General features: G+C 35.9%; 1 long non-coding RNA gene and 1 other non-coding gene across 4 annotated transcripts in view; one reads left to right on the forward strand and one right to left on the reverse strand.

Annotated features, from left to right (window-relative positions):
* The window catches only part of LOC131514487 (uncharacterized), a 268581-nt gene that overhangs the window by 83623 nt on the left and 161369 nt on the right, over positions 1-23589 (forward strand). The window lies entirely within an intron of this gene.
* LOC131515657 (U6 spliceosomal RNA) lies at positions 22899-23005 on the reverse strand. The gene has a single exon (XR_009263695.1). It is a non-coding gene; the product is annotated as a U6 spliceosomal RNA (small nuclear RNA).

The raw sequence follows: 23589 nt of genomic DNA on the forward strand, positions 1-23589 counted from the left end.
CTTTTGTCATTAAACTACCTGAATAGAGAGGGTGGTTGGTCCAAGGCAATGTAATTGAGATTCATGTTTATTATTCCTTTGGTCCTGCCCTAATGGGTTCATGAGAATTGACTATAATGAACAAACAGTGGTTCTGATGAATGAGTTTATTGGTGAATTCATAAAACATATGGTAGGCTTCCTCTGCCAGAAGTATTTGGGCAAAGGAAAAGCAAATGAAAATTAAGAATAAATAAATGATATGACATAAAAACAATGTTGTGAAGCAGACCAGAAAGGTCAACCAATTAGGGTTTTATTGGTCTGGAAAAAAGGAAATCCCAGTTCTATTCTAAGCACATTTGTGTAAAGCTCTGCTTAAATTGGATATGAAGATTGTGTTTTATTAAAACCCAATGGATGCTGCCCCAATTTCCACATTCTTCTGTGCTATCACAGTTTTGTTCTATAAAATTCATGCTGCAAAATTAATGAATGCTATATATACAAGGAGCAGTTATCATCCTTATATTAGTCTGGATAGGTGAGTCTGTGGTGTATATACAAAGAGCAGTTACCATCCTTATATTAGTCTGGATAGATATACCTATGCTGTTCTATTAAAAAAAAAACTCAGAATCACAGTGATGTAACAACAAAAATTTATTTCAGTTCTCATACAAAATGTACTGCTACTTCAGGTAATTCTTTAATCTTGCTTTACTTCCCATTTTAACATGTACTTCTAATATGATTGATCACTTTTATCAGAGAAGAGGGTACTGAAGGGTCTTCTACCAACAGTTAAATACTGGAGCCAGAATATGTCACATAATATCTGATGTCAAAGACTCAGAACCATTACTGTAACACAGAAGTGCTATAGAACTGCAATCACTAGGGCCACAGTTCCCTCTAAGTACAGACCATAGTCAGGACTTCTCAGCTTATGTCTTCTTCTGCCTTGGAGGATGCCACATTTTTTACCAGAAGATTATAGTAGGAGGGATCCTCAGTTTTACTTCTGGCTTCACCATTTCCAAGGTGAGTGACCCTGGACAAATTATTGAGTTTCTCCAAGTCTCACTTTTCTGATTTGTCGGATGGGAATAATAGTATCTACCTTGTGGGATTTTGAGATTGAAAGGAACGATATATGAAAAGTGGCTAGCACTGAGTAAGAACTCAAATAAATGCTTTGTCATTCAAAAAAGTGTAATCATACCCAAATATGTACTTTCTAGCCATGTCATCATACCTTCCTCATCCATGGAGAAATGCCTGGGAGAGAAAGAAATAAAGCAGCACTGGCGAGGGAAGACTGAACTAGGGGACAAGCAAATGTTTGGATCTAAAATCTCAGTATAAAGATCATGAAGTTTCTGTGTCACTAGAATGAGAGTTGTCTCTGGTCCCTGCAAATGCTATACTATAAGTGAATTTCAATAAAATGCTATACTATAAATGAACTTTTGCAAGTTCTTTGAAAATGACAGTGGTAGACCACAGGCAGTCTAATTCTCTGGAACCTATTCAAAGCTGACTTAAGTTTACTTTGAAATATAAACAATGGTCTATATTAGCCTTGTAGATAAAGCCTGCACAAGACCTTACTCAAAAGTACACTTTACTTTTTCAACTTGCTTTAAGAAGAGGTATAGATGTAACTGTATTTAAACAAAACCCCCATATGAAAATTTTGAATTATGTAAGATAATTACAGGTATAATTCCTCACTTCACAACAGGATTCAGGAAAGAATCTATTTAAATATCAATATTTCCTGCAGTCTAAAGTGTTATGATTTGCCAACAAAATTTTAAGAATACAACTCTAACTGTATAGGTATCTGTGATGGCTGTGGGTCATGACCAGAAGACATCATTTCCCTTCATCCTTTCTGCAGCTTTCCAAAAGATTCATGTCAATATCCAAGTAAGCATAATCATAGGAATTTAAATTATGATGATTTCCAACCCCCAGAGAAATACTATTTCTGGAATTACTATATTATTGAAAATATCTAGTTTTCAACAACAACAAAAATGAGGCATGCAAAGAAACAAGATTGACCCATAGTTAGGGAAAACCAAACAAAACAATCTCTAGAAGCTGCTCCTGAGGAATATGTACTGACAAATTTACTGTTCCTGTTGTCAGATTTACTAGACAAAGGCTTTAAATCAGTTAGTTTAGATATGTTCAAAATACTGAAGGAAAACATGTCTGAGCAGCTAAAGGAAAGTTTGAGAACAACATCTCCAAATGTATCAATAAGGACCTAGAAAGTATTTTTTAAAAACTCAGTCTGGAGTTGAAAAGTATAGTAACTGAAATGAAAAATTCTGTAGAAATGCTCAACAGCAGATCTGGGTTGACAAAATAGAGAAACAGTGAATTTGAAAACAGGTCAATTAAGTTTACCCCATCTATAGAATAAAAATAAAAACAAATGAATGTGAACAGAACCTTAGAGAATTGGTGGAACACCATCAACTATACCAACATAGGTATAATGGTAGTATTAAGAGAGAAGACACAAAGAAGCAGAATATTTGGAGAAATAATGGCTGAAAACTTCCCAAATATGATTTTAAAAAACAATCTTCACATCCAAGAGACTGAATGAATTACAAATAAGATAAACCAAAGAGATCCACACCAAGATACATCATAATAAAACTATTGAAAGCCAAAGACAAAGAGAAAATCTTGAAAGCAACAAGAGAAGAAACTCATACATATAGGGGACCCCCAATAAGGTAACAGTTGATCTTTCATCAGAAGCTACCGATGCCAGAAGGTAGCAGAAAAATATATTTAAAGTGCTGAAAGAAAAAGATTGTCAACCAAGAAAAAATATCCTTCAAAAATGGAGAAATGAAGATACTCCCAGACACACAAAACCAGAGAATTTATTGCTAGCAGACCTGCCCTACAAGAAATATCACTATGAATAAGTGTGTATGCTTAGAAAGAAAGAAAGAAAAAGAAAGAAAGAAAGATGATCTAGATAAAATAGACATTCTCAGAAAGCAACTTTCAGAATTGATCAAGGAGAAATAGAATATCTGCATACATTTATAGCAAGTAAAGAAATTGAATTAATTATCAGAAATTTCCTGGGTGGTTTAGTCAGTTGAGTGTCCAACTCTTGGTTTTGGCTCAGGTCATGATCCTAGGGTCATGGGATTGAGCCCTGTGTCAGGCTCTGTGCTCAGCATGGAGCCTGCTTGAGATTCTCTTTCTCTCTCCCTCTGCCCTTCTCTCTGACTCACACTCGCTCTGTCTCTAAAAACTAAAAAAAGTTAAAAAAAAAAAAAAGAAAAGAAATAAGTACAAAGAAAATACATAGGATTAGATAGTTTCACTAGTGAATTCTACCAAATGCTTAAAGAACATCAGTCCTCCACAAACTTCCCCCCAAATTAGAAAACACTTCAGAACTCTTCTTATGAGGTCAAGATAACACTGCTACCAAAACTAGACAAAACTATATGTCACAAGAAAGGAAAAATATAGGTAAATATCTTTTATGAATATAGACAAAAAGTCATCAAAAAACGAACAAAACCTAGCACATTGAATTCAGTAACCTATAACAAGGATTATACACCAAGATGAAATAGAATTTATTTCAAGAATGCAAGTTTGGTTTAACATACAAAGATTACTCAATGTAATATATAAGAGTCTGGCTCCAGGCCAGAATTCTACGTGTGATCTTTCAGGCCTGACTAAAAACAATTACAAAGTTTTATCTGATGGGCCTCTTAGGAAAAGCTGCCCCACCAACACACACACCACACTTAGTGCATAGCCATTGTATCACATTCTTTACTGGGAATTGCAGTAGAGGATTCAGGCCCCTCTGGCCATCCTTGCTCTTATGAATATGTGCTTTCTTAGTTCAAGAGCTTTCATTCAGAGTTTTCCTCCTTATTGGAGGAGCCTCAGCCAAAGCCTCTCTCAGGTGCCTCTGCCAAGCCCACTTTCTAGGGGGAGGGGAGTTGAAACACTTTTCTCAACTCTGACTCAATATTAAGTATTTTTACACTAATAACCCTTCTCTCTCTCCCTCCCCTGTATCCCTGGGTCCATAAAACATCAGGACCCTTTTGTTTGGGGCTCCCTCAGCAGTGAGATGATCCCCCTGTCTGCATTAATATATCTGACCTCCCTCCCATTATATGGGGAAACTGTACACTGGGGGAACTAGTACTTTCTCTTGTTTAGTTTCTTGCTTACACTAAAAGTCTGACTGTTACTTTCATTTTGGCTTGTTGCTTTAATTGACTACCTAGAACCTAGACAGCTGAAAGCTCAGGTCTCTCCAGCTATGCTCTGGACAATATACCATATTAATATAATAAAAGACAAAACTGCATCATCTCAATAGATGAAAAAAAAATTTGACAAAACATAACAGCATTTGATTATAAAAACACAATAAACTAAGAATAGAAGCGAATTTCTCAACTTGATAAAGGATATCTATGAAAACTCACTGCTAACCATATTTAATGGTAAAAGACAAAGTTTTCCTCTTGATATCAGGAATAAGACAAAGATATTTCACTCTCATCAGTTCTTTTTTTAAAATTATTTAAATGTTTATTCATTTACTTTTGAGAGAGAGAGAGAGAGAGAGAGAGAGAGAGAGAGAGAGAACACAGCAGAAGGACAGGAAGAGAAGGAGACACAGAATCCAAAGTGGGCTCCAGAGCCTGATGTGGGGCTCAGAGTCACAACCATAAGATCATGAGCTGAAGATGGATGCTTAACCAGCTGAGCCACCCAGGCGCCTCTCTCATCAGTTCTATTCAACATCACACTTCATGTTTTAGTCAGAACAATTAGGCAAGAAAAAGAAACAACAGGCATTCATACTGTAAAGAAAGAAGTAAAACTATTTCTGTTCCCAGATAGTATGATCTTATATATAGAAAATTCTAAGGAAACCACCAAAAACTATTAAAGCTAATAAATGAATTCAGAAAGGTTGCAATATAAAAGATATGCAAAAGTCAACTATATTTCCACACACCAGTAATGAATAATATGAAAATAAATTTGGGAAAATATTTGCATTTACAATAGTATCAAAAATAATAAGGGGTGCCTGGGTGGCTTAGTTAAGTGTCTGACTTTTGGTTTTGGCTCAAGTCATGATCTCACAGTTCATGAGTTCCAGCCCAGCATCAGGCTCCTCGCTGGCAGTGGAGCCTGCTTGGGATTCTCTGTCTCCATTTCTTTCTGCCCCTCCCCTGCTCACACATGCATGTTCTCTCTCAAATTAAATGAACATTTAAAAAAATAAATAATAAAATAGTAATAAATTTCACAAAAGAAATGCAAAACTTGTATACCAAAAAGTATAAAACATTGATGAAAGAAATTTTAAAAGATATAAATAAATGGAAATACTTCCCATGTTCATGGATTGGAAGACTAAATATGGTTAAGGTGGAAATACTTTTCAAATTGATCCATGAGTTCAATCCTCATCAAAATCCTGGCTTCCTTTTTTGGAGGAATTGACAAGCTGATCCTAAAATTCATATGGAAATTCAAAGGTCTGAGGAAAGCCAAAACCACCATCGGAGAAAAAAAAGAATAAAGTTGGAGAATTCACTCTAATTTCAAAACATACTATAAAACTACAGTAATCAACACAGTGTCATACTGGCCTCAAATGGACATATAGATCAATGGAATAGAATTGAGAGTCTAAAAAGAAAATCCTTTTAGTTAATTAGTTTTTCACAGGGGTGCAGAGATGGTTGAAAGGAGGAAAGAATAATCTTTTCAACAGGTTGTGCTGGGACAGTTGGATATCCACATGCCAAATAATGAAGTTGGATCCCTACCCTACTCCAAATAAAAATTAATTTAAAACTTTATATTAGATCTAAAACTATAAAACTCTTAAAATAAATCATAGGCATAAATCTTTGTGACCTTAAATTAGGCAATGATCTTTTAGATAGTAACTCCAAAAGCACAAGTTAAAACGAATAGAAAAAAAAATAGGTAAATTGATTTTATCAAAATTAAAAACTACTGCACTTAAAAGGAAACCTTTGAGAGACAATCTACAGAATGGAAGAAAATATTTGCAAATCTCATATATGATAAGACACTTATTGAGAATATATAAAGAACTGTTACAACTCAAGAACAAAAAGACAAACCAATTTTAAAAATGGGCAAAGGATCTGAATAGAAATTTCTCAATACATAAAAATGGCCAATAAGCACATGAAAAGATGCTTAATATCATTAGCCATTTAGGGAACTCCAACTCAGAACTGCAATGTGTGCAACATCACACCCAACAGAATGGCTGGGATTAAAAACACAGAAAAATACAAGCACTGGCAAGGATGTGAAGAAATTGGAACCCTCTAATGTTGCTGATATAATTGTAAAATGATGTTGCCACTGTGAAAGATAATTTAGCAGTTACTCTAAAAATTAAACATAGAGTTACCATAAGATCTGGCAATTCCACTTCTAAGTGTATGCCCAAGAGAATTGGAAGCATATATCCTTACACAAACTTATAGTGGATGTTCATAACAGCATTATTTGTAATAGCCAATAAGTAGAAACAATCCAAGTGCCCTTGAATTGATGAGTGGAAAAACAAAATGTGGTGTATTCACACAATGGAATATTATTCAGCCATATAAAAGGAATGAAGTACTGATACATTACACAATATAGATGAAGCTTGAAAACATCATACTAAGTTCAAAAGAAGAGACACAAAAGACCGGATACTGTATGAATTCCATTTATATGAAATTTCCATAATAGACAACACCACAAAGACAGAAAATTGCATAGTGGTTGCCAGGGGCTAAAAGCAGGGAGGAATACAGAATGAGTGCTAATGGCTACAGTCTCTTTTGGGTGTGGTAAAATGTTTTGGAGTTAGATAGGTAAGGATTGCACAACTTTGTGAATATACTAAAATACACTGAATTTTATACTTTAAAGGTATGAATTTTATAGTATGACTATAAAGCATTATAGTATAACTAAAAATTAAAACTCAGTATTTTAAAAAACCTGTAGAAAGATCTAAGAAGAAAATTGAAACTATCTTTATGACCTGGAGACAAGCACCACTAACATTCTTGAATATTCCATTCCAATCTCTTTCATATACACATATATACATATTTTTATTAAGTCAAGTTTATGTATACATTTACATGTTATAGGTACAGATATATAAATTTCCCCCCATGGTATTGTGAGGTGTTTTTTTTTTGTTTTTTTTTTTTTTTTAAGGACAAAAATATTAAGACATATACTAAGGAATCCTTTTTCTGAAAAAATTGGCTAATATTGTGTCAGTATTTCAGTTTAAGCTCATCTGCTGCTTGGGCAAATATAAGAAAATGCTTTCTAAGAGCAGGTATTCACCTTGAAAATAATTTTGAAGAGCGATGAAATTGAGTGCCGAGATTTACCAAGTACCAAAGTGTAGCAGAAAAATTGTTCAACGTGGTAGTTTTACAAAACTTTTTCTTTCTCTCTCAACATTCCTTCCTTTTATAAATATCTCTGTTTTTAAGTACAGGTCATAGTCAAAGGCTGTATGCTAACTAATGATTAACTAGCTGCCTTCATTATTTGCCAAGCTAATGTTGTACAGGAATACTGCATGTTGAATGATAAAAACCTTGGTTACCACACATTAATTCTGGTACAATATGTATTCTAAATGTTCCCCATTTGAGTAGGAATTTCAGTACATTTTAAGTGTTTATCTTTCTGCTTGCATTTCACTCAGAGACTAAAACAACACACCATGCTTTTCTAAGTACACAAACAGCTCCAGTGTCCTAATTTAGTAATAAATATTAGAACTAGATTAAGACACCAAATTAAAATACAAAAGCATTTTTTAAAAATGTTTATTTTTGAGAGAGAAAGAGTGCGAGCAGGGGAGGGGCACAGAGAGAGGGAGACACAGAATCTGAAGCAGGTTCTAGGCTCTGAGCTGTCAACATAGAGCCTGACACAGGGCTCAAACATGAGCCAAAGTCGGATGCTTAACCGACTGAACCACCCAGGGACCCCAAAATACAAAAGCACTGTGATCCTTCCTGGTTACTTACATCATATAAATATTTTTCAGTTAAAGCAATTGTTCTTGTAAAATGGATCCTATTTATAGTATTGTAGAAATATTTCAGAAGATGGTTTAGGTTAAATATATGTCTAGATTATAGCCGTTACAAAGCATTAATATAACACTTTGTTTTCTAGGCCTTTGATAGATTGGTTATCAGTTACAGCATAATAATGCCCCAATTTTTAGAAAAGGCAATTGAAATGCTCATTGTTAAATTTGCTCAAACCCACCCAGTGACCCAATGGCAGCTTGAAAGTCTTGGTTCTTTAATTCCCAGGTGTTTCTTTTCTTTCCTTCTTTTTTTTTTTTAATGGTTATTTATTTTTGAGAGAGAGAGAGAGAGAATGACAGAGCATGAGCAGGGGAGGGGCAGAGAGAGGGAAACACAGATCTGAAGCAGGCTTCAGGCTCTGAGCTGTCAGCACAGAGCCTGACATGGGACTCAAACCCATGAACCATGAGGTCATGACCTGAACTGAAGTCAGACCCTTAAATGACTGAGCCACCGAGGCACCCCTCCCAGGCCTGGTTCTAATGCAGCTGGGTCACAAGGCCTTTATCATAGAACTCATAAAAACACATTTTAGGGCGCCTGGGTGGCGCAGTCGGTTAAGCGTCCGACTTCAGCCAGGTCACGATCTCGCGGTCCGTGAGTTCGAGCCCCGCGTCAGGCTCTGGGCTGATGGCTCGGAGCCTGGAGCCTGTTTCCGATTCTGTGTCTCCCTCTCTCTCTGCCCCTCCCCCGTTCATGCTCTGTCTCTCTCTGTCCCAAAAATAAAAAAATGTTGAAAAAAAAAAAAAAATTTAAAAAAAAAAAAAAAAAAACACACATTTTATGTGAGACTAGTTAGAAAAAATATGACCTTTCAAATTATATCACCATTTTCCACATAAAAGCCTCAGCCAGCCTCTTAATTCATGCAACCTTTGGAAGCCATAAAATCACTCCAGGGAGAGTTGATGTAGATTTGATTGGGTGACTGTTCCTTGAGACTCAGAGTGGGTAGGAGCCAGCCACCCACAGCACATCCCGGGAAATTGAAATCCACTCAACACAGGGAGAAATTTCCTGTGTGAGGAAGACTTGAGCCCTCACTGGACTTCCTAAAGACAGTTATTTATGCTGGCTAAAGGTTTAATCTTTATCTCTTGATTGCAAACCAAAGAAAACCTTTAGACTTGCCAATGCCTAGAAAGGAATGTTTCATAAATATTAATAAATACAGAACCCTGTAAGTGAAAATGCTAAGAGTATTTATGCATAAAAATTAAAGTTACCATAAAAGAAAATTCTTCCTGATGGAAATTGCCATATTTAATGGAATTTCTATTTTTCAGGCAATATTATCCTCATTTTATGTTTTTTTTTCCTCATAATAGGTGTACTCTTTAATCCCCATCACCTATTTCACCCATCTCCTCCCCCCGCCCCCTCCCCCCCCCCCCCCCACAGCTCCCTCTGGTAACCATCCATTTGTTCTCTATAGTTAATAGTCTGTTTCTTGATTTCTCTCTCTTTATTTCCTTTGCTAGTTTGTTTTATTTCTTAAATTCTACATATGAGTAAGATCATATGGTATTTGTCTTTCTCTGATTTATTTTGCTTAGCATTATACTCTCTAGCCCTATTCATATTGTTGCAAATGACAAGACTTCATTCTTTTTTATGGCTGGATAATATTCTATTGTATACATATACTACCTCTTCTATACTACCTCTTCTTTATCCATTCATCTGTCAATGGACACTTGACTGCTTCCATAGTTTGGCTGTTGTAAATAGTGTTCCAATAAACATAGGGGTGCATATATCCCTTTGAATCAGAGTTTTTGCATTTTGGAGGTAAATACCCAGTAGTGCAATTACTGGATCATAGGGTAGTTCTATTTTTAATTTTTTGAGGAAACTCCATACTGTTTTCCACAGTGGCTGCACAAGTTTGCATTCCCACAACCAGTGCAGGAAGGTTCCTTTTTCTCCACATTCTTGCCATACCAAAACTAAAGCTGGGATTTCTATCTTTTAATAAAGTAGTTTTACTTTGTAACTTGGTGAATGGCTGGTGAAACAAAAGGAATAGCAGAGGGATTGGAAATTTTCTATTTTAATACCTTCAAAAGTTATCCTATTTTTAATACAAAGTTTTCTTTTTTTTTAAGTTTATTTACTTGAGAGAGAGTGGGCCAGGTGGGGGTGGAAACAGTTCAGACGTGCCTTTGCCCCACTCCAATCAAACGCTGAACCAGTTGATTTTCCTTAAACTTTTGTTCCCTTGATTGATAGGACAAAGCTGTTATCTCTTAATCTACAGTGTTAAAACTGTTATTTCTTAAGGCTACAGGTTAGCCCTACACTACAATTTAACCCTTACACAGTGAGGTCTTATTCTGTATATATTTTTTAAATCTACTCTTGTTCATAAAACCTTATATTCAGCACTCCCCCCATGTAATTACAAATTCTATGAGAACGTCATTTTAAACTGCTGTAATATCCAACATGTAAAATATACCATAATTTATTGAAATACTACATTATTCAGGAACATTTAGACAATTTTTTAACTTTTGTATTGTAAATAACAATCCAGTGAACTTCTTTGTGGATAGAAGGTTTTCATGCATTTCAGCTTCTGTTTGGAATCAATAAACATAGATAATGTGTTAAATCACCTTCATCATTGAAAATGAAAATCATCAACAGCCTTTCTTTTTTCTTCAGTCATATTACAGTCTTCTTTTTGTGTTTATAATCATTGAATTTCGACTTAGGGCCAAGGAATCAGGTTCAATACTGCATTTTTACTTGTATGGCACTGATATTCCATAGATTTCTTTGATGATAATTGCTCTGCCTTGAATAACACCACAAATCCATTTAAGATATAAAAATGAACTTTGAACAAGAGATAACTAGAAAAATTATCTAAGAAGGAGGCAGAATAAGTGATACTCTTGGCTCTGGTGATTTTCAGGCAGCTTTGAAAATCATTTTATCTTATGTTTTAATGCTATTCAGCTTAAACCCTAGTAGGGCCTGAAGGGACAATTTTTCAAGTACAGGTTTTCTTGTATAGCTTCCCCCTAGAAATGCCTAGAGTTCTCTGAACTACATTTGAAAACTCACTGGTTTGGGACATGTAACATAGCACATGCACTTTCATAACTGAGTGAACAAACAATTCTTTTTGTTTCAGGGAAGTTTTTAAATGCAAAGTAAGGCTTGCCATCCTTAGAGACAACATTGGCATCCTGAGACCGTTTTGGCCATCAGATTCTTGAGTGTTTGGCCAACAGCTGTGGCCAAAATGGATCATTGTGCCTAGTTAAATTTAGTTCTCTCTGACATCACACATCAGAGGAAAGCAGCACCACACATTTTTCTTCAAAGAGGGTGGAGATTTCGTATAGATGATTCAGAATCAAGGAATGAAAATGACAACAGACATTCAGATGTAACACTGAAAATAAAAATCTTTCCAAGTTTGTTGGCTAAAGAGACAGTAGAAAATTCCCAAGTAGAACCAAAAGATGTGACTCTTGTGGTTAGTGGCAAGGAGTCATTTGCAGCACCATCAGAAAGTAAAGGGGAGGCAACAGAGCAAGGCTCTGTTACGTCTGTTTACTAAGCTCTGTAGGCCTCACAGGCTATCATGTAGGCTTTTTGTGGAAACTAGATAAACAACATGCGTCACTGTGGCTATTTCACTCTATCAGAGAAGTTGAAGGAAACGTTCGATGAACTGTAGATATTTGCAGAGTACACGTCTCTCCAAGCAATTATTCATTATACAAAAGAAAGAAATTGAAATATATTCTGCCAAAGACTAATTTTTTAAAAACCAAGTCAAACAGAAAAATATTTCTAAATATACAAATGCTTACCAAGGTGTTCCCAGAGGCACCCATGTGGGTGTGACACCCTCAATATCACCCTCCATATTTGGGGTTTTCCTGGCCAGCTTTCTATCCCCAACTCAGAACCACTTCTAGGAACTCTAGTCCTCTAAGATTTATATCTTTACCTGTCTCTAGCACTGCAGTCTTATGCTGCAGGCAAGGAAAAGAGAGAGGAATCCTTTGCCCTCTGTTCACTCCACCTTCCTCTAATCTCTGCTTATCAACAGTTGTTGATTGAAGAGCTGATATATTGTGGGCTTGTCTCTTTCTTGTGCATACTAAGTTTTGATGGATCCTTACCCTTCCTTCTCGCCCCTCTTTTTTGTGATTTTAAGTGATTTAACAGACACATCCCTGAGGGGACTCGGGTGTGCAGGAAAGAACCTAATGTGGAACAAACCTATGCCTTCTTATCTATGGGTTAGTCTTATCTAACAAATATATTTAATTTAGAAGGCATTATCTGCCCCAGAAAAGTCTGATGTAAGGTCAACCTTTCCTCCCTCTCTCACCCCTGTTAATACCCAGCTCCCTTCCTATGCCATGTTTGTTGTGCTCCCAAGGAAGACCCCTTCTCCCCACTTCTCCATTTGTCCCAGACTCTGGCAAGGTTAATTGTTGACATGAGAGTATTGTCCAGAGGCACAGTGATCATTGAACTCAGTGACAGATCTGATTAAGAAAGAGGAAGACAACTCTTTCTGAGTTGTGTGGCCTGTGGGCAGGGTCCACAATGCAATAATGGAAAGGGAAATGGGTTTGGAGCCAATCAGACCTGGGTTAGAATCCTTGTTTACACAGACAAGTCTTTTAAACTTGAATGTCAGTTTTCTCATCTTTAAAATGCACCTCATAACACCCACCACAAGGAACTTCTAGATAAACTAAATAAAAGGGTCAATCTTCCTTACCTCTCCTGCTTAGTTTCATCCCTTCTATCTTCCCAGGCCCTCTTTCATCCCGTATCTGACACATAGACAAAACAATTAGTAGCTGTTAACTGAATGAATTAGTGTGAGTATGCTAATAAATAGATCATGTTTGTAAAATGTGTATAGTGAAATCCCCTTTGTGACCAGCCCAAATTCTTGCTGTGCATAGAGATTTCCTTAGGCTCCAGAATTCCCCAGATGGACAGCAAGAGGGATACAGGTAAGATGAATGCTACTGTTGTTTTTTATGTGCATCAGTGTATATATTACACATCAAGTAGATTTGTGCATAGGGTAGATTTATACAAATTTTCTATTTCTAGGAAAGAGTTTCTCACATTATACTCTTCTGTGCTTACTTTTTAAAAATGCCTTAAATAGTGTGGCCTCTGCCAACCTCTCCATCTCATTTCCTGCCATCTTGCCTCCCTTCTGGTACTCCAACACCTTCTAAATTATATTTTACATAATTCAAAAGTACTGCTACCTTCTCAGTGCCTCTGCATAAGTCATTTCTTCATTAGATTCATCTTTCCCTCAATCCCTCCATCCACTATCTATTAACTAATCCTTTACTCAATGGTTACTTCTGGGAAGACTTTCCTAAAATCACCTCCTCCCTTTTCATGGTTCTTTGGACTTTTCCTTTCTTGCCTACCATATTTATATAATCTTACTGCCTGCTAGTTTGTTGCTGTCTTCCCTTCTAAATTCTCATCCTCATGAGAGCAGAGTCAACATCTTTTCTGTGCTCTTCTGTGTCCCTACAGTACTCCACATTTCCTGGCACATAGTAAGTACTTTAAAAATATATGTTGAAGGAATGAATGAAGAGATAAAGGAACTTCTCAAATTCACATTTTTTTCTCCTCTTAAGGTAATGCTCCTATCAGTAAGAAATGGTTTGGTATATTTCCCACAGGGTCATTTTATATATTTGGAGAACTTGAAGATGACTGTTTCTATCTTAGGCTTTGGTGTCTAATATTGTTAGACAATTACTCATAATAAAATACAACCAAACTTCCAGTGGGCAAATAGAAGAATTATAGGAAGAAACACCCTTTTTAAACAGGCAAGTTCCTTGAGTCATTCACTTCTAATGATCAGCAGAAGCAATTTTTTTTATTGGCCCCAATTTTATTACATCTACCCATGATTTTTCAATAAGGATCCAACTATATACCTGTGATTTCCTTCTTAGAATCTTTATGATGTTGTAGACGCAGGTATACTCCTTCAGTAAGTATAAAATGATTCATAATATAACATCACAGAATGTTTGACAAAGAAAATAAAAGGTAACTAGAGTTCAGTTGCTTAACTGGTGTTACTAGGTTACTATTCAGTAAACTTCCCACTAATCTTGAGCCTTTGATGTTTTCAATTCTATTTAACGAGGATTGGAGCTACCTTGATGTGTCTAGCCCTATAATTTATTAAGAGTCTGGCCATAAAGGTGGTTATTCATAATAACAGGAGGCTGAGTATGTTTTTTTTTAAACCCTACAGCTAGAGAAATGGACCAAATTATCAGGAAGGACAGTGATAGGAAACTTTGACTGACTTATTTTGATAATTTTTTTTCTTAGTATCTGACTGCATGCAATTTTTCACAAGACTTACCTACCAACATAAATTGGTAATTTGCTGCCTATTCATGGTATTAACATTTTTACCTGTTAGACACATGTATTTTGCCTCTAAATGTTTTTGTTTTGTTTTAATTTTTTTTTAACGTTTATTTATTTTTGAGAAGAGAGAGAGCATGAGCGGGAGAGGAGAGAGAAAGAGGGAGACACAGAATCTGAAACAGGCTCCAGGCTCTGAGCTGTCAGCACAGAGCCCGACGGGGGGCTTGAACTCACGGACCGCGAGATCATGACCTGAGCCAAAGCCGGACGCTTGAGCCACCCAGGCGCCCCTTGCCTCTAAATGTTTTTTAACACAGGTGGAAGAAAATTAAATGGTATGTTTTTCAATTGTTCAAGTTTGTGTAATGGCAACATAGCTTTCCCCAGAAATGTAAGAATCACCCACAGACTATCATAAAACATAAATATTAAGTGATGTAAATGGAACATAAGAAATAGCTATGGACTTTGATCTTCATTTAGGCCTCATAGAGCTGTCAAAAAAAAAAAAAAAGAGAAACTCTTAGTAAATAAGAAGAGTCATTTATTTATTCAGGCAGGAAATCCTATGTATGTTTTAAGCAGCTAATATTTGTCAGGGATAGCACTGGGAGAAAGGGGGGGCATGGAATTAAAACTGTGGAAATATAAAGTTCACAAGGTGCTGAACTCTGGGAGTCAGACCCCTAAATTAAATACTTATAGTAATGTTGGGCAAGTGCTTTCATACATAAGCAAAGGACTAAGAGAATACAATGGGAAATTCTAATGCTTCCTGGAGGAGTTCAGAGGGGCTTCAGAAAGCAGGTAGCATTGAATAGGTGGATGCATATTTCTCCACCAAAATCTCCATAGGGTATTGAGGCAATCCACTGCACTGCTGAGCTGAAAGGTTTTGAAAGAAAATAAAACACATCAGAGGACAGATTGCTATTATAAATTACCTTGAAGTAAGCCCTTTTCAGTGGACCTTTGGTTCCTACAACTAACTCCGAGATAATATTAACAACCACAGCAATTACTAGTGGTATTACTAACATCCATTCAAGATCTGTTATTAAAAATTATCATTTGGGGCACCTAGGTGGCTCAGCCAGTTAAAAGTCTGACTCTTGATTTCGGCTCAGGTCATCATCTCACAGTTCGTGGGATCAGGCCCCATGTAGGACTTAATGCTGACAGCACAGAACCTGCTTGGGATTCTCTCTCTTCTCTCTGTCCCTCCCCTGCTTTCTCTCTCTGTCTCTCTCTGTCTCTGTCTCTCTTTCTCAAAAATAAATAAACATTAAACATAAAAAAATTAAAAAATAACCTTTAAAAATTATCATTTACTAAATATTAAGAATCTATAGCATTTAATGTTAGGTACCAATCTCATTTAATTTCTGTAGCCAAGTGATGAAAATATTATCCCCATTCTACAGATGAAGACTTTGAGATGAAGGGAGGTTAATTGTCTTAAGGTTATACCGTCAGGAGTAGTGGAATGAAGATTCAAAGTAGTCTGACTTCAAGGTGTATGTTTCTACTTCTTACTTCAAGTCCAGGGAAGTATTCGAGAAATAAATTAAGGTTTTAAAGGCACGAGACCGATAAGATGACAGGTTTTCTTCAGTTAACAGTGAAAATATATGATTCACTGAGGCAAGAGGCAGAAGCAGAATGTACCTGAAAGTGGTAAACATGGTTCTTTATCCTGGAAAACTTCAAACATCAAAAACAACAACAGAAAAAGCATAATATAATGAAACAAGTGCATGCATTCACCACCTGCCTTCAACAATTACCAACATTTTGCCAATTCTTTTTTCATCTTCACCTAACTCTTTTTTTACTTGAGTATCTAAATGCAAATCCAGATAGCAAATTTTTTTTTCTCTTTTAAATACTTCAATATGCGTCTCTATCTGATAAGGATATTTTCCTTCTATTACCATCATAGATATATTTGAAAGCATTATTTTCTTTAAATACAAAATATGATACCACTGAATATTTTCAAACTTAAAATGTAGCCTCTATAAGAACAAAATAACAAAAAAAAACTTTAGCTCTACTATTTAGATATATAAAGTCATGTTGACATCATTAATCAAATCACATGCAATTGAAGTAATTCTGAATCTGTGCTTGCTTCAGCAGCACATATACTGAAGTAATTCTGAATGATCAACTTTTTATCATTTAGGCACACATAACAGAATCTATAGGTGTAAGAAAGCAGAAATCCTTCATTGGCTCAAGATGAATGAGGACATGTATTGAATAATGATATACAACTTAAAAATGTGTCTTATGAAAATACATGGGACAGAATTTAAAAGTCCTGCTCTTTACATCTATTAGACAAGAAGAAAAGGTACAAACACAAAGAAATTAGTGCCAGAAAACATAGATATGAGTACTCATTCAGCTATATATAATAAAAAGAACCAAAGAGCTAGAATGAATTTAATTAGACGTTTATCCTAGTCAATACCTATATCAAGTATACATGTGTCATTTTCATAAGCAAGTCGCTTTTCCTCTTTCAAAACCATTCAGCTATAATGCTTATTTCACATTCACCCTCAGCCCAGCTGTCTAGACCAAAGTGTCAAGTCATTATGTTAAGCAAGAAGCCAGGCTCTAATAAATACAATAGAATCATGATAAAAATGATCCTTAGTTAAATGATTTACTGGCCCAACCATTTAACTAAGCACAAAGAAAGTTAAGCATAAAATACAACTTTGCCAGAATACACAATAGAGCCTTCATAAGAGATATTGAGGCTGGGTCTACAAAAATTTAACCAAACTGGGCTGGAAAGAAAGCAAAAATTTAAAGCAATAACAAAACAATAACAACAACAAAACCCACGTCTCATTAGCCATAGCTTGCCAGTAACTCCACTAGCAGCTAGAATCCCTAGCATTTTCCTCCATTGATCTTGAGGCCAACTTTTCAAACAACCCTATTCCTGAAAGGCCCCAGTGAAAGTCAACTCCTACAGACATGCTGACTCAGTTAAGAAAGGCCAGCCAAGCACCACTGAGAGCTCACCTGGTTGAAGGATCCATGAGCTGGTCAGTTCACTTCTGATGTGAGAGAAAGAACAGTTCATTTCTTCTCTAATTAGATACTAGCAAACTAAATGAGTAGATTCATAGAAGTAGGCTATCATTTTGCCACCTGGATGAGAAAACGAGAGATGCCAGAGATATGATTCTTCAGCAAATTGGCTACAGCTGCCAAATTGCAGATTTGGACAGCCCAAGACAGCAACTATATAACAGAATATCTGTGTTAGACCTAAAATTTTCCTGAAACATGTTTTTATATATCTTATGTTGCAATCATCAGGTATGTCGGGGTATATGCTAAGAAGTGCCCATTAGCTATTACTTGGTCTTTCTAACTGGATTGCCCTAGTGATAGAGCACTGAAAAGAGTGATTCATTTAAGGTTCATAGCTTGACTTTTTGTGCCTCAGTTTATTCATCTGTAAAATGAATGAGATAGACTAATATCTGTCTAGAAGTACCTTCTATGGGCGCCTGGGTGACTCAGTCAGTTAAGCATCTGACTCTTGATTTCAGCTCGGGTCATGATCTTATAGTTCATGAGTTCGAGCCCCATGTCAGACTTGCACTGCTGACAGTGCAGAGCCTGCTTGGGATTCTGTCTTTCTGTCCCTCTCCCCAACTCTCTCAATATAAACAAACAAATTTTAAATAAATAAATAAATAAAATAAATAAATAAATAAATAAATAAATAAATAAATAAATAAAGTAGCTTCTAGTATTGAGCTGAACATAACATAAATAAGAAAATGCATTTTAAGTTAAAAATGCAAAGTATAATTTTTATCGTGGATGATTTTCCTCTTTAAGCTATTTTTTGTTCTTGTTTTCTTTGTGTTTTGTACCTACCTTTGTAGTACAAGAATGCTTAATATTTTACACACAAAAGAAAATTGGTCAGATGTAATGGTAAAAACAGAATCAGATGTTAATCTACAAAAGTACTTAACTCTTTGAGGCCAACTATATTCTAAGTAACAATCTCAAAGAACATGTAAGTAATGAACAAAATGAACTGTGATTTCAAGAAATAGATCATTTGCAACCTTCTTGGGTCTAGTATTTGTAAACTTCTTTTTGGACTTCAGGAAAAGGATGCAGCAAAAGAAATTGTTTTTGTACGTATCACATGTTGATTTTAGGCTCCACTGAAGAATATGATTAGAGTTTGGCTCACAAATTGTTGACAGAAAAATTGTTTTAATATTTTATTTGGTAATTTTTATTAGTGAAAAGTATGAAGGTAAGGAAGATTAATGTCCTTTCTGTGTTTTATATATCCCTCCCTATTCTGTCCTTGTATATATATATCAGGGAAGGATGTGGGATAAATAGGAGGAAAGCTTTATTTAAAAAGGACTATTTTTTCTGGCCAATTTTCAATCTCATCTAAATTCCTAAGAAAAGAAGATGTCTTCTGTGGAACTGCTACTTTGTAGACAGTTTCTGCTGTGATTTCAGAACAGCATAGTGATTTAGGGTGTTTACTCTGAAATCAAAGTTACTGAGTTGCTGTTTCTGCTCCACCACTTACTAGGTATTTGACAGAGAACAAATTATTTAACTGTTCAGTTTTTGTGATCTGATCCATAGAATGGGAATAATGTGGAATAGTTATGAAGGTTCAATGAATTAATACATAAAGTGCTTAGGACAGAGTAATTGCTCAGTAAGTTTTGCTTATTACTTTCAGATATATCGCACATTAAAAAAAAAAAAACCTTTATTTGGCATGGCAAGTACTTTAATCTTCTTTGCTATGTTTGAAAACAAAAGATGCTTAAAGTAAAAAGAGAAAGAAAAAAAAAAAAAGAATTCTACTAGCTGCAGAAGAAACCAGATTTTAAATCTTACTTAGAATTGAAAAGGAAGACTCCTGATAAGAGAAGACCTAGTCATGCCAGAAGAAAAAATTGCCCATGAAACTTTTTCTTTCATGCTCATGAAACTTGAACTATTGCTAACAGAGGCCACCTTGGGAAAGCAGGACCCTGCAGGCATTGGTGTAGATGCAGTCCTTTTGGAGAACAGCCCAGGGATACAAATCAAAACTAGCCAGCTTTCATTCTCTGTAACTTAGTGAGCAATTCTTGGGAACCTAAGTTCTAATAAATTAGTCAGGAAGGGAATAATCTCTATCATATTCATAAAAATGGTCATTGTAATACTATGTATAATCATGAAAAAGTAAGAAATGACCTAAATATCCCATGAGAGAATGTCTTATTGATGAAATATTGTATCATTAATAAACTTGTACATATAACTTTAGCAGTATAAAAAAATAAAGCTTAATATTAAGAGAAATGGGGGCTTAAAAGTGTATATACCATATTACTGTAACTGTGCAACACATATTTATAGGTATTTTATGTGATTATATAATTACAGGCAATAAGGGAATTGGGAGAAAACAACTGGGTTTTGTCTGGAGCAATCAAGAGTAAAATTTCTTTGAATTGTTCTATATTGGTGTTTAAAGAATAATACAAAATTAAAACACAAACACATATGAAATATAATGCTAAAACTAATCAAGGAATTTATGTTTTAACAAACTGATAGTTTATAGATGGATTTCATTAATTCTTGGAGAATTTTTTACTGCCTTTCTGCTGGTATTAACACTATTCGTGAAACAATGTGCATTTGTGTGATAGGATACCTATGTTATGACTTGGCAGGTTTGAAGTGAGAAAATATTTTGTTAATTGTTCAACAGTTAATAACTATAAAGATTGGGAAGCAGAGTAGAAACGAAGATTATTAGACACCTACTATGCAATATGTAAGTTTTAAAAAATTTGACTTTTCATTGGAAATACTACAAGAAAATTATGATTAATAATACCAAAGTACAAAAATTTATCCAATACCACTCTGGTCAGGCTGAATGCTAGCCGCTAGGAATTTCATAAAACCACAAATGTACACTGAAAAGAGTATGTGTTCAGTCATAAATGGATCCTGAATTCCCTCACTGCTAACTTACTTCAGCAACAGATTTCAGCCTTATTCTCAGAAACATGACCTGGCAAAGCACACCTGAGCTGGGTAGACCCAAGGATTGGACAAGCCATCTCATGGCAGAAACCAGCAAAAGACCAACATGAGACCAAGTGACTCCTCCTCCCAATATCAAGGGAAATCATAAGGATAAACAGACACCATCTTGGGAAGGAAGAAAAGAAAGAGAGAAGCCACCATAGTAAGGACTCAAACTTAGAACTCATAGGAATATTTACCTCAAAAAGAGATCTGAAATCTAAACAGACTATAAACTAGAGGAGGCAGAGAAACCATTAGCTGACAATACTTATCTCTTTCCTTGCCACCCAGAGGAGTACAGTGGGGGTGAGGTGTTTATAGGAACATTAGATAGGTGATAGAAAATAGGACAAATTCTCTTTGTTTAAGCTGCATATGAATACCTTTGTACATTGTAGGGTGGTTCTAAAGCAGAAAATACATTTTACTATTCTACTTCTCCCACATTAGAAATTAGGACATTTGGTTATACAAGAAATGACACTGAATGAATAAATCATAAGAGTTGAATGAAGCAAAGAAGTGTCCTAATTCATCATCCTGATTTAAGGTAGACTCACATAATTCAGCCCAGAAACCTTTAGCATGGGGACCTGAAGCATTTATAGTGGGATTTGCTCTTGGTCTGTTGTGGTGAGGAGGCAGAACAGTCAGTCACTCTCCACCAAGCCTATCCTTTCCTTTCTTTCCTTTCATTTTGACTTGCAGGCAATTATTATTATTATTATTATTATTATTATTTTTACTATTAATAAATTTCTGCCCTTCCTCTCTCCACTCCTCATAGGAGGGACTGATATCATCCTGGGTCTGAAGTGTCAAGAGGTGCAAGCAGTTACTAGAACTTAGTGACAGAGGGCAGAGACGGAGAGACCATGTGGAAAAGGCTGTTGGCAAGAGCTTGGCCTACAGTAGACAGATGCAGCCTACCCACAGTGAACTCATCCTTGAGCTCCATAACTGGCATCAGAGGATAAGGGAGTCTATTAATGCAGGTCAGACTCTTGGAGAAATGGCAGGGTAGAGCCTGGATCTGAAGAAGCAAATAAACAAGATACAAAAATAATTGGGATTGATCCCTCAACTTCAGGGTGATGGCTACCGCTAATCCATAGGCACCTCTCTATGTAAATTGGAAAAATGTAAGTTGTAATGGATGTTGGACTCAGATTTATTAGTACACATAACTGTGCTTTTGTGAGAATTATAAAAAGACTATCCTTCTTCCAGGAAATATAGCCCAATGCCAGAGTGCAAAGCTTGGAAAGCAGATAGTGGGCTGGATTCCAGTCCCCATTGACCCCCCTTGGCTGAGAAATCTAACCAAGAATACCAGGAGTCAACCCTAATTGATGTGAGCCAACTTAAGTAAAGACATCTCCTTGTCAGAGCTATTGGTTCAGTGGTGGGTGCAGAGCCTACCCAAGCCAATCTGCATCTGACTATCCCCTGATTATAGCCAGTGGTTCAAGGGTAGGCACATGTCTTGATAGAAATGAAGTTCAGGACTTTAAATCTGTGACTGCTCAAGAAGTTCTTTCCCCTACCCCAGAAATAAATGAGGAAGCATGTGGCCCTGGGATATTATAAACCATAATGGAAGCCAGCCTAAAATGAGCTTGATGCCTAGAGAGAGAAAATGGAGAAAATCATCCAGAACTCTCATAATATCACAGCGTCAGAGTCAGATTATGCCTGAAATCTGTACTTTTCAATTGCATTAGTTAATAAATCTCCTTTAGTTTTTAAGCTAGATAGAATTGGGTTTTCTTTTGCTTGCAAACAGAGATTTATAGTTCTTCTTGCCCTCCCATTCGGACAATGCAGGTTTATTCAACTTCTTCATTTCCCAACCATTTGGAACCAGGAAAAAAAAAAAAAAAAATCTATTCAACCCAAACTGCATCTTCAGCTCAAACCAGATTGATTTTCTTTTTTTTTTCAATATATGAAATTTATTGTCAAATTGGTTTCCATACATCACCCAGTGCTCATCCCAAAAGGTGCCCTCCTCAATACCCATCACCCACCCTTCCCTCCCTCCCACCCCCATCAACCCTCAGTTCTCAGTTTTTAAGAGTCTCTTATGCTTTGGCTCTCTCCCACTCTAACCTCTTTTTTTTTTTCTTCCCCTCCCCCATGGGTTTCTGTTAAGTTTCTCAGGATCCACATAAGAGTGAAAACATATAAAATATGGAACGCTTCACGAATTTGCGTGTCATCCTTGCGCAGGGGCCATGCTAATCTTCTCTGTATCGTTCCAATTTTAGTATATGTGCTGCCGAAGCGAGCACAAACCAGATTGATTTTCAACCATTCCTATATCTCTGCCCTTATTCTTATTTACTTAAAAGTGCCTGCAAAATTCTTTTGTACATCCCAAGTCATGTTTTCTTTCTGACACAATCCTTAGCATAATTGCTATTGAAGTGTCTTTTATATCATCTATTGTAACAATTATATTTGCATTTGTACACATTGCCTCCTCTGATACCTACCCAATGTATCTTTTTCATACCCACAGTTGGATTTTCTTTTGGTTTTTGCATATTTTGCATTTAGCTTTCTTGCACACAAGTGTGAAGCTACAATAGCTTATTAGAGATACTGCTATAAGAAGAAATAAAAAACAAAACTGAAGTATAGCAACTCAAGAATTGGTCAGTTTTAACTATCAAGAGCTATAGTACAAAAATAGATTAAAATGTGGCAGCCCTAATCTCTGTAGTGATCAGAGCTTGTCTGACTCCTTACAACAACCTTTTAACCAGCTTCCCTATACATGATCTTGACTTCACCTGCATACCACCCTCAAGAAGTTAACAATTACCTTCCTGATTGGAGAGGAACTGGCATATAATAAAGCTTCAGTAGACAT

Source organism: Neofelis nebulosa, chromosome 6 (genome assembly GCF_028018385.1).
Source record: "Neofelis nebulosa isolate mNeoNeb1 chromosome 6, mNeoNeb1.pri, whole genome shotgun sequence".
Classification (NCBI taxonomy): Eukaryota; Metazoa; Chordata; class Mammalia; order Carnivora; family Felidae; genus Neofelis; species Neofelis nebulosa.